The 12,412-nt window shown below is 41.6% G+C and overlaps 2 protein-coding genes across 15 annotated transcripts in view; one reads left to right on the top strand and one right to left on the bottom strand.

Moving 5' to 3' along the window:
- Positions 1–12,412, bottom strand: part of ANKRD6 (ankyrin repeat domain 6) — a 224,114-nt gene that overhangs the window by 151,840 nt on the left and 59,862 nt on the right. For 8 of the 14 annotated variants that reach the window (XM_033936175.1, XM_033936191.1, XM_033936188.1 and 5 more), the window contains exon 1: positions 10,757–10,897. The exons of 2 other annotated variants lie outside the window; for them this stretch is intronic. The gene's annotated coding sequence lies outside the window, so the exon portion shown is untranslated. Of the gene's footprint in view, positions 1–9,607; positions 9,708–9,829; positions 9,897–10,569; positions 10,660–10,756; positions 10,898–12,412 lie in introns of those variants that run through there. 4 more of the 14 variants (XM_033936186.1, XM_033936180.1, XM_033936179.1 and 1 more) reach the window with 4 other exon arrangements.
- The window catches only part of RRAGD (Ras related GTP binding D), a 149,390-nt gene continuing 146,866 nt past the window's right edge, over positions 9,889–12,412 (top strand). The window contains exon 1 of the mRNA XM_033936197.1: positions 9,889–9,995. The gene's annotated coding sequence lies outside the window, so the exon portion shown is untranslated. The remainder of the gene's footprint in view (positions 9,996–12,412) is intronic.

Below are 12,412 nucleotides of genomic sequence, written 5' to 3'. Positions count from 1 at the left end.
TTACACCAATCAGGAGCCGGGTGATCAGCTAGTTCATTAAAAAATTTGTATGAATTATACTATTAAAAAAACATGAAGAAGGCCATCGAGAAGGCTTTAAACTAACAAATAGGGGAAAGCCGACAGTCGACCACCAGTCGATGGCACGGACGACAGGATGCCCCGATGAAGGAGCCATGGGCTACTACTCATACACAGGAGGGGACGACCTGACAGCAAATAAGGAAGACAAGGCAGGAAGGGACAACTCAGACACAGGAGGGGATGACCGCACAGCAAACAAGGGAGACAACACTGGAGCGGTTAGGGATAACGTGAAAGAAACAGTAGGGACAGCAAAGAGTAGAAAGTCCAAAAAGGTAACACAAAGAGAACTCAAATGTATGTATACGAATGCTAGAAGTCTAGGAAACAAAATGGGGGAACTAGAGACAATAGCAAGACATGATAAGTTGGAAATCATTGGCATAACAGAAACATGGTGGAATGAAGAAAACAAATGGGACACCGTACTACAGGGATACAAACTATATAGAAGAGATCGAGTAGGGCAGAAAGGTGGAGGTATTGCCCTATATGTTCAGGAAGGAATAGAATCTGTTGAAGTGGCTACGACGGAAACGAAAGAGAAGCTAGAGTCCCTCTGGGTCAAGATTCCTGGCCAAAACAGCGCAGACACGAAAATTGGCCTTTACTATCGTCCCCCAGGACAGGCGGAGGAAACTGACTCAGAAATGATAGAGGAAATCAAACAAGAATGCAAGACGGGCAATGTAATAATATTGGGAGACTTCAATTTCCCGAGGATAGACTGGAAACTAGGAACCTCCAACTGCGGCAAGGAGGCCAAGTTCCTGGAGGTGCTAGGGGATTGCTTCCTGGAACAAATGGTAAAAGAGCCGACAAGAGGCAACGCCACCCTGGACTTGGTACTAAATGGCTTCACGGGACCGACAAAAGAAGTAGAAGTTACGGTACCGCTGGGGACGAGCAATCACAATGTGATCAACTTTAAGCTTGACATCGGGAATAGAAAACGTGCCAAAACCTTAACCAAAACCTTTAACTTTAAAAAGGGCAAATACGATCGCATGAGAGCCATGGTGAAACAACGACTCAAGAAAAAGGTGGACAAACTTGAAACGGTAGACCAGGCATGGTCCCTACTGAAAAATACTATCACAGAAGCACAAAATCTCTACATTCCGAGGATCTCCAAAGAGGGGAGAACAAAAGGTAAGAGAGAACCGGCATGGCTTACCAGACAGGTGAGGGAAGCCATAAAAGAAAAGAAGGACTCTTTCAAAAAATGGAAACACATGAAAACAACCGAAGCATGGAAAAAACATAAAGATGATCAGAAGAAATGTCACAAGGCGGTGAGGGATGCCAAAAAGGACTATGAGGAAAATATAGCGCAAGAGGCCAAAAACTTCAAACCCTTCTTTAGATACGTGAAAGGGAAAAAACCCGCAAAAGAGGTGGTGGGACCCCTGGACGACCAGGGAAGAAAAGGGTACATCAAGGAAGATAAACAAATTGCAGACAAACTAAATTCCTTCTTTGCGTCCGTCTTTACGGAGGAGGATACCACTAAAATACCAGAAGCAGTGAAAGTGTTTAGTGGAGTAATAGAAGACAGCCTCACCACAGTTGAAGTGGAGTTGGACCAGATATACTACCAGATCGACAAACTTAAAAGTGACAAATCCCCTGGACCGGATGGAATTCACCCGAGAGTTTTAAAGGAATTGAAGGTTGAAATCGGAGAGCTATTGCAAAAACTTGCCAATCTGACAATCAGAACTGGACAGATACCAGAGGACTGGAAGATAGCGAATGTCACGCCAATTTTCAAAAAAGGATCGAGAGGGGAACCGGGCAACTACAGACCTGTGAGCCTTACGTCTGTCCCTGGAAAGATGGTTGAAGCACTGATCAAGGATAGCATAGTCCGGCACCTAGATACACACGACTTGATGAAACCCAGTCAACATGGGTTCAGGAAAGGGAAATCATGTTTAACGAATTTACTTCAATTTTTTGAGACCATGAACAAGCAAATTGATAGTGGAATGCCGGTGGACATAATATATTTGGACTTCCAGAAAGCATTCGACAAAGTTCCACATGAAAGACTTCTCAGGAAACTACAAAGCCATGGAATAGAGGGAGATATACAAAGGTGGATAGGCAAATGGCTGGAAAACAGAAAGCAGAGAGTGGGCATAAATGGGAAGTTCTCAGACTGGGAGAAAGTGACTAGTGGTGTGCCCCAGGGCTCAGTGCTTGGGCCGATCCTATTTAATATTTAAATCAATGACCTGGAAGACGGAATATCCAGTGAGATCATTAAGTTTGCAGACGACACAAAGCTATGCCAGGCAATCAGATCGCAGGAGGATAGCGAGGAACTCCAGAGCGACTTGTATCAGTTAGAGAAATGGGCAGAGCAATGGCAGATGAAGTTCAACGTGGAGAAATGCAAAGTAATGCATTTAGGTAGTAAGAATAAGGAACACGAGTATAGAATGTCAGGTGCAACTCTGGGTAAGAGCGAACAAGAAAAGGACCTGGGTGTACTGATAGATAGGACCCTGAAGCCGTCGGCACAATGCGCGGTGGCGGCAAAGAAAGCAAACAGAATGTTAGGCATGATAAAGAAAGGAATCACGAGTAGATCGGAGAAAGTCATAATGCCGCTTTATAGAGCAATGGTCAGACCACACTTGGAATACTGTGTCCAACATTGGTCTCCCAACCTAAAGGATATAAAACTGCTGGAGAGGGTGCAGAGACGAGCAACGAAGTTAATAAGAGGTATGGAGAACTTGGAATATGAGGAACGACTCAAGAAACTGGGACTGTTTTCCCTTGAGGAGAGGAGGCTGCGAGGGGACATGATCGAGACGTTCAAAATGCTGAAAGGCATCGATAAAATAGAGCAGAAAAATAAATTATTTACATTGTCCAACGCGACACGGACAAGAGGACATGGTTTGAAGCTAAGGGGGGACAAGTCCAGGACAAATGTCAGGAAGTTCTGCTTTATGCAGCGAGTGGTAGACGCCTGGAATGCTCTCCCAAAGGAGGTTATTAAGGAATCCACTGTGCTGGGATTCAAAGGCAAATTAGATGCACATCTCCTTACGAGAGGCATAGAGGGATATGGGTGACTAAAACTACATCAGGTGTATACCTGACTGGGCCTCCGCGTGTGTGGATCGCCGGACTCGATGGACCATGGGTCTGATCCGGAGATGGCAGTTCTTATGTTCTTAACATATTTGAAAGAGCAGGAAACAAGTCTCATCTTTTTTGAAAGATTGATAGGTAGGACATGACCGGAGACTGATGGGTAATTCATTCCATAGAGTGGTAAATAGAAAAGAGCAAGAGCAGAAGATTTGACTCCTTAACTGAACACCTCTAGAAGATAAATTGCCATGCACGTTAGACACTAATGCCAGCACTGAGCTGGCATTAGTTCTAGCCGCATAGCGCGGGTTTAGTGTGCGCTAAAAACGCTCTCGCAGCTTTCTAAAAGGAGCCCTAAGCGTTTTACAACAATAAAATTGGGGTAAGAACAAAATTAAAAACAACAATGATAAACAGACCAATTTTACCCAGAAAAACACAAAATAAAAATACTAAGAACGAACAGGAGGGGGGGGGAACTATACTAAATATAGGAAAGAGAACATATATGGGAGAAAACCAAAAGGACTACGGGGATCAATGAGAAAAGAATAGTGGGATCATTAGTCAAAAGCATCAGTGAATAGGAAGCTTTTTAAAGCTCCTTTAAATTTGTCTAAATTTTGCTCTTCCAGAAGATGAGTAGGTAATGCATTCCAAAGTGTAGGTGCAGTATCTGAGAATATTGTTGTTCTACGGGTATTTATTATTTTTAGAGAAGGAACCCAGAGCAGATGTTGTCCAGAGGATCTTAAGGATCTATTAGATTCATAAGGTATAAGATTTTTGTCAAGGAAAGCCGGTTCTTTAGTTTTCAGGGTTTTGAATACTAAGAGGGCAATCTTATAAGTTATCCTATGTTGACGTAAGCTTAGAAAACATTTTCTAACTAGATTATTTATCTGTTGATAAGACAACAGAATCTAATGTAATACCCAATATTCCTGATATACTTTCAATAGACAAGGTTTCTCCAGAGTCTAAAAAATATTGTTAGGAAGTTTCGGTCAATCAGGCCCTAACCACAACAATTTTGTCTTCACAGGGTTTAACTTTATCATGGCCAAAGTCGACCACTGTAACAATCTGGTAATATTAGAGGTAAGGTTATTTAAATATTAGAGGTAAGGTTATTTAAATATTAGAAGTAAGGTTATTTAAATATTGACTAACTTCTTGTAATATAAAAATATCATCTGCGTATGTAAAAAGAAATTCACCTGGACCTAAAGAAAGAACACAATGACGTCTAGTAAACATTGAAAAGGATGGTGGACAGCGGAGTTCCCTGGGGCGCACCACAGTCAGGAAACTAGGCTAGGGATGTTCTTCCACCAGTTTGTACCATATAATTTATTTTATTTATTTAAAAATTTTCTATACCGTTTATAACTAAACGGTTCACAGAGTTACATACATAAGACCTTAAAATCCCCAAACCATTTCAAAACGTTACCTCCTACACCTATTTGTGAAAGGAGGAATGTTTAAAAAAAAACTTTGTGATCGACTACATTTATTTATTTTAAAAATATATACCATCTACAACTAGGCGGTTTACAAAAAGCAAACATAAAAGGAGCCAATAAATCAAACTGTAAAATGCATTTTACTTAAATATTTTTTGAATCTGAGACATAAGAGAAGAGTAATAATGTCTCTTTGCCCTAACATGGATGAGAGCCATGTTGAAATGGATGTAATATTGAATATTTATCCAAAAAGTCTGAAAGTTGTTATGAAACTATTGATTCCAATAACTTGGTCAGTATAGGGCTGTTAGCTCCCTCCAATCCTTCTGCAAACACCTGAAAACTTGGCTCTTTTCAAAAATCTAACACCTCCCGCTCTTTGGTACCCTGACCTTCTTTATCTTCCTAGCTCCTTTCCTATAACCCTTCATTGTAGCTCCTTTTCAACCTAACCCTGTAAACCGTGCCGAGCTCTACGCTTGTGGACATGGTGCGGTATACAAACCTAAGGTTTAATTTAGTTTAGCTATTGGATGATAACTTGCTGGTACTAAAGGGTCTAATGTAATAGATTTTTTCCATAGGTAAGGAAAAAAATCCATAATCTAAAAACTGATTCATTAAAGACGTTAACCGGCGTGCAGCCTAAGGGCCTCTTCTATCAAACTGCGCTAGCAGTTTTTAGCGCAGAGAGCCGCGCTGAATGGCCCGCACAGCTCCCGACGCTCATAGGAACTCTAGCGCAGTTTGATAGAAGAGGCCTTAAATTTATAGATAAATTCTGAAAAACAGTAGCAGGATATGGGACCAAAGGACAAGAAGAACAGCCCAATCTATTTAATATTGAAACAATTTTATATTTCCCGTCATTACTTTTTATTCTTTAATCTTTTGGGATTGCTTTTTGATTAAAATTTATAATTTGAATTAAAAGTATTTTTTATTTATTTAAAAAAATTATTCCACGGTTCCTTGCGACTCTGGGCAATTAAGTGACTTGCTCAGAGTCACAATTTGCTGCAGTGTGAAAATTTTTTTTTAATTCAGCTACACTGAGGTACAGCAGGTATTTCCCTAACATTTTAAAGAGCCTTTATTTTATTAATGCTTCACATGAGCTAATGGACATTAGCATACATTAAGGGGTCCTTTTACTAAGGCGCGCTAGTGCGTCTTAGCGTGCGCTAAATGTTAATGCGTGCTAACACTTCCATAGGATATAATGGACACGTTAGCATTTAGCGTGCGCTAAGACACACTAGCGCACCTTAGTAAAAGGACCCCTAAGTGCTGTATGGCCCATCGGTATAAAATAGGATGTGCAGGGTTAGAAGGGGAGGATTTAAAAATTTCCTTAAGAACGGAAAAATCGCTTGTGTTATATTGACACTAAGGGCTCCTTTTACAAAGGTGTGCTAGCGGTTTTAGCGCGCTAGACGCTAACGCCTCCATAGAGCTGGCATTAGTATTTTCCGTGTAGCACGCACTAAAAATGCCAGCACAGCTTTGTAAAAGGAGCCCTAAATGTTAAGCTTTCTTTGGTACAACATATGATGGAGATGGTTATTAAATGTTATTCGCTGTTATTGAGTGTTGCAATAAAGAATTTCTAAGAATTTTTTAAAAAGGCATTTAGGCCTCAATTCTATAAATGGCTCCTAACTTCTAGGTACCAAGGAGCACAGCATTAGATAGATTGTGAGCCCACCGGGACAGAGGAAATTCATGTTCTGAGCTCTCCTGGGAGAATTGTATAGAAAACTGAATAAATAAATAAACCTGCTAGGCGCCATTTGTAAAATCGTGCCTAGAGGTGCCTACGCAGTCTTAGGCACCGGTAGACGTTGAAACCTTAGGCACACACTGTTTATGCTAGCGTTTTCTTGGTTTAAATGGGTGCACCTAAGTTAAACCATGCTCAAAATCTACCCAGAATCATTACTTATTAGTGGAAGGGTGGGAGAAGACTTGCAAAAGTGGGAGACTTGATAGGTCCATATTTACTGTGGATATCTTGAAAATTTGACTGGCTAGCAAGCCCCAAAAAGTAACAGGATTCCATGTTGCTTACACTACACCCAAACATAGGCAGTGGATTTCCTCAACGCTACCTTAAAGGTTTATGAATTTTTCTTCCAGGAACTTGTCCAAATGTTTTAAAATCCAGCTATACTAACTGCTTTTACTATATCCTCCGGCATGAATCCCAGAACTTAAGTTTACGAATTGAATGAATATTTTCTCCTATTTGTCAATCTCCATCTCGGGCAGTGTTCAAATCCAGGATAAAATCCCTTTTTTTTCCAAGGCTGTTTCGAGGTTGTGGGCAAGATTTCAGCAAAGCCTTTGACATAGTTCCTCATAGGAGGCTCTTGAATAAATCTGCCAGCAGAATTTAGGACCCAAAGTGGCAAACTGGATTAAAAGCTGGCATTTAAGCCGCATAGGTGCCAACTCCACCCTGGACCACGCCCAAATTAGCCAGTTTTGACATAGGTGGATTTTTTTTTTAATTCAATTTTTCAAATTATTAAACAAGCACTTCAATACTTAAATACAGAATTACATCATTATTCAAAGAAACTTAATAAACCTAACATCACTTTTAATCCTCAAAGTTAAAAATATGGATCCAAGTATTAGTATAGTAATAAAGGAAATATACTTATTAATTACAAGAACAGCTCAGAAGACAATGCTAGAAACCCCCAATAGCCTGGACTTAAACTGCTGGTAGAGCTATTGGGCCAATCACCCCCCCCCCCCCTTCCTTGGCAGATATAAATTCCAACAAATGCTTTGGTTTGAAAAATAAAAAATGTCTTCCTTGTAGTGAAACACAGCATTTTGCTGGAAATTTCAAAATAAAGGATGCACCTAGAGCCAAGTCTCTAGGTTTATAAAGAAGAAATTATTTCCGTCTCTTCTGTTTCACTTGAGAAATATCAGGAAAAATCTGGATTGCCTATCCAAAGAACTTATCGTTCATGTGTCTAAAGTAAAGTTTAAATTCAAAGTCTCTGTCATGCTCCAAGGCAAATGTTACCAAGAGAGCTATCCTTTCCACAACTACTTCCAGGGAATTCTCCAAAAAATCTGTTAAGTTCATTCACTCCCTTCTCCGTTTCTCCCCTTTCAGCAGGAGTAGAACTCTCCTGTAGATACATATTGAACCGCGGTGATAGGTGGAAAGTTATCTTGCAGAATCATTAAAGTTTCTTTCAAATATCTACACACCATCTCAAGTGGAGATAATACTGGAGATTTGGGAAAATTTAAAAGTCTTAAATTGTTTCTTCTCTGTTTATTTTCCATATATGTATTCTAGTTTGTTTGTTTTTTTAATAAAGGATCTTTCTTTAATAATCTCCATTTCTACCTTCTTTATTTGAGTAATCTGTTCTTCATGTTTTGTTTTTTTTAATTTCATCTGCTTGTTCTCTTAACTTTTCCTCATAAACCCCTACCTGAGAGCTGACAGAGACACAGTCCACCTGTACCTTAATCATTGCCTTCTGGAGTCCATGATTTCTATAGCCCTCCACAGTTCCTCTAAATTCACTACTGCTGGCTTAGTCAATTGTCCAAATTAAATGTTATTACTCACAGAAGTTTTTCCTGCCTCTGCTTTGAGTGCCGATGTCTGGGCTCCAGTGGGGAATTCTTCCTCCATTGCTTCTCCTCCCACTGCTCCTCCAGGGCAATCCACCTTTCATGGAAAGCTGTTCAGCCATTCTCTCTGCAGGGCTACTTCCTGGTTGGACAGGACTTCGCCCCTGAATTGGGTTTAGGGAAACCCGATCATCACTGAGGTTCGCCTAGCCCAGCAAACCTGCCAGAGTTGGGGGCATCTCCTTAAGCTGGCGAGAGAACCCAGCGTCCAGTGTTGTCTGCACCAAGATCTTGGAACTCCCGGCAGCCAGAGGAATAGACCAGGTAGTTCCCTTCCTCTTCCCCATGACATGGGTGGTTAAAGGGATATTCAACAACACTGGCATAGTAAGGATGGTGGAGGACGGACTGCCCTGGGCACCTCTCCTCTCATGTACCCTTCACCATGTACCCTCCTCTCATGTACCCTTAAGCAGTTTCAGGTAGCATCCCCTTCATCTTAGTACAATCTGAAGTGTAAAAGAAACTGGTTCCACCCTGCTCAAACTCACAGGGAGTCCATTGCACAGAGAAGCCTTGAACTCAGGCCCCAAGAGCTGTAGCAACATTGGACTCCTCTCTTCCTAAGCAGGATGATTTAAAAAAAAAAATCTTAACATAAAAAGAGAGGATATGTTACTTTGAAGGGCTTTTGCTGCTGCTGCTACTACTACTACTATTTATTATTTCTATAGCGCTGAAAGGCGTATCAGCGCTGTACGTTCTAACACACAATAGACAGTCCCTGCTCAGAAGAGCTTACAATCTAGAACACTTTGGAGTTTGGGGCACAGCAATTTATTTAAACTGGTTTGGGGCCCGTTGACATCTTATAGTAGGTCTATGATTATGAGTCAATTTTTGTTTATTTTCGTACACATCCAGGGAAGGGTGGGGGGGGCTATTTCTGTTCTAATTTTGACCTTTGAGTATTTACACCTGGGGTGGGAGGATATTATTAATTTTAATAGGATAAGGTTATTGGGAAAATCTGTTTCTGTTTTTTATTGATTAAGCACTGGGGGGGGGGGATAAAATGGTTGGTTATGTATATCTGTAAGTTGAATGTGCTTTTATTGACTTATTATATGTTATATATTTGCGTCTTGTATTATTGACGTTTGGAAAATCAATAATAATAATAAAAAAAAGAAAGCCTGATTTTTATGCTTCTCTGCAATCTAGCAGCAAGGTAAGAACGTATCCGTAGATCGAGCAAAAATCCACTTCACATACGTTCACATCACATACGTTTGTGGTTCTCTTTTAGATAATAAGCCAATTACATGAGATAAACAGCACCGTCCCGAAGGGGCTATAACGACCACACCAGCTTCCAAGTGGCCCTATCGCTTCCCCCATTTAGCAAAAAAACTCAATCGAAAATCCAAATCAAACCGGGCACAGTTAAGCATCCGTTTTCTCACGCGGAGACTTAAAACAAACAAAAAGTTCATCCGCTCATGGCGGAAACCACCCTCGGGGGTCACGAGCTCAGAGACAGTTACCTCACAGCCGTTCACCGAAGCGAAATTTCCCGCCCCCCCTTGCGCGAGCCCGGCGCTAGGTTTTGCAGCCCACGCACGCGCGCGCTCGCTCGCTCTCTCTCTGCTTCTTCCCGCCTTCCTACCTCGTCCTCTGATGCCGAATAGAGCCGGGATTGCTGTCAAGAAGGTTTGGGAACCTTTACAAAAATATTGTAAAGATTGATCATATTTTTTTTCCTTTGTTGATTGTACACATCCGGGGGGGGGGGAGGAGGGGGGATACTTAAGGTCTATTGAGTGGGAAACGGACTGAGGGGGAGGGGGGTATTTGTTTTGAAGGAGTATTGTAAGAGCTTTAAGTGCTGTTTTTAAATGTAAATTGACTGTATACCGTATCGCACTTATTGAAAGTTTTAAAATGAATAAAGATAAATATTAAGCAGCACCCACCCCTGCCCCTCCCGCTCTAAATCGGCATCGATTGAACCCCTTTGCCGATCCTTTTAGAACCCCCTGAGCTAGAACAAGCTGAGGAAACGGGAACTGGGCTCCGGCCCCCCATCCTCAAAGCAGCAGGGCTTTCACACTGCGAAAATATAGACATGTTCCTTTTTTATTTTAGGAGGGCAGCAATCTAGAGATGCCGGGGGGAGAGGGGGGTTAGCCTGCCCCAATGATTTTTCAGGTGCCGTGTCCATGGTATAAATCTGCAGATTCATCTAGAAATAAGGAAGGGGGGGGGAGGTCTGCAGTGTCCTTACCAACAGCTGGGTATCAAATACAATGCAGCTTTCTGGGACTCTCTGCCGGGGAAACAAATAGCATTTTCTCTATCTTTGACCTGTGTAACTGCAAATATAATGAGAAGCCCTTAGGTGCAGCTTGTTAAGAAATTATATATAGCTACTTGCTCCCAAGTCACCCTAACTAAAGGCTCTCAGAACTCACCTCAGGCGGAGTATTCTTTGCCTGGAAGCCAAATCACTGCCACATCTCGGCTCGAAGCTCTTAGCCCCTTGGCCCTGCTGGGTTTCAGAGACATACTCCCCCCCCCCCCCCTTTTTCTTCCTGCTGCTTTTGTCTCTTCTCGTTTTGTTTTGGTGGATGTCAGCTGCTGTGGCAATCCTCCCTCTCTCTCTCCCCCCCCACGTGCTTCAGTTTCTCTGTTCAGCTCCTGGCTGCGGGAGAGGAGGAGCTCTGTGTGTGCCAGTGAGGGAGAGCCTGTGTGAAGTCCTCCCATTGAATGTGTCTCATGAGTCATGCCCGGCTGTGTCTCACTTGGTATCTCTGATATAGTAATAAAACACAGTGAGCAACTTGTAGGCCTGCAGGCTTCCCTTGAAAACGTGAGGCAGGTATTTTCAACATTTGGGGTTTTTTTTTTTAAATTATTTATATACCACTTATCAGTGGTCTCAAACTCAAATCCTTCTTTGCAGGGCCACATTTTGGATTTGTAGGTACTCAGAAAAAAATAGTTAATGTCTTATTAAAGAAATGACAATTTTGCATTTTATAGTTTATAAATCTTTCCTTTTTGGCTAAGTCTTAATAATAATAATATTGTCATTTAGAGCTAAAGAGACATATGATCAAAAACCTGTTTTATTTTACTCTTGTGATTATGATAAACATACCGATGGCCTCAAAATAGTACCTGGCGGGCCCCAAGTTTGAGACCACTGACTTATATCCTAAGTGGTTTTACATTCAGGTACTTTATCATATTTCCTTATCTGTCTTGGTGGACTGAAACTCTATCTAGTGTACCTGGGACGATGAGGGGATTAAGTGACTTGCCCAGGGTCACAAGGAGCAGTGAGGGATTTGAACCCACAGCATCAGGGGGCCGAGGTTGTAGCTCTAACCCCTCGCCACACCTGCCTCATCTGTTCCTTTTCTGGATCTCTCTTTCTGATTCCATCCTTTCTATTTCTTTCACCGGTGGATATTTCAATACTTTCCTTATCTCTCTTCTAAATTTCTCCCAAATCCCATCTCATTTCTCATCCTCTTCCTTTGGCATCTTATTCCCATATTTCTGTCGCTGGCAGCGATTAAGACAGGATGCCTTTAGCTGGACACAAGTTTGAAAGACTGTAGAGGAGATGCAGGAGGGAGAGAGATTACTGGCCCACATGGGGGGTATGATTTATTAAATTTGATATGCCACTCTTCACCAACTGGCGCCAAAGTGGTTTACAATAAAACCTTAAATACAGTATCTATAAACTCACACACTCTCATCAATTAACAAATACATCTGACTGCTAACCACATCCCTAACCCCACAAATCCTCTAAGGTTACCAAGCAAATGCTGTAGAAAACAGCCAAGTTTTAACTGCTTTATGGAAACTTGGGTATGAAGCAATTTCAGTCAGTTCAGTCAGAAAAGAGTTCCAATGAATAGATTAGAGAATGATATGGGGATAAATTTTTCCCTTTCCCCACGGGAACTCATTTTCCCGTCCCGTCCCCATGAGTTCTTTTCCTGTCCCTGCCCCATTCCTGCAAGCTCTGTCCTCATCTGCACAAGCCTCAAACTCTTTAAAATCATAAGTGTCTGAGGTTTGTGCAGTTAAGGTAGAGCTTACAGGAATGG

The sequence above is a fragment of the Geotrypetes seraphini genome, chromosome 3 (genome assembly GCF_902459505.1).
Source record: "Geotrypetes seraphini chromosome 3, aGeoSer1.1, whole genome shotgun sequence".
In the NCBI taxonomy this organism is placed as follows: Eukaryota; Metazoa; Chordata; class Amphibia; order Gymnophiona; family Dermophiidae; genus Geotrypetes; species Geotrypetes seraphini.
The sequence above is the reverse complement of the archived record's forward strand: the minus strand, read 5'-3'. Positions and strand labels throughout refer to the sequence as shown.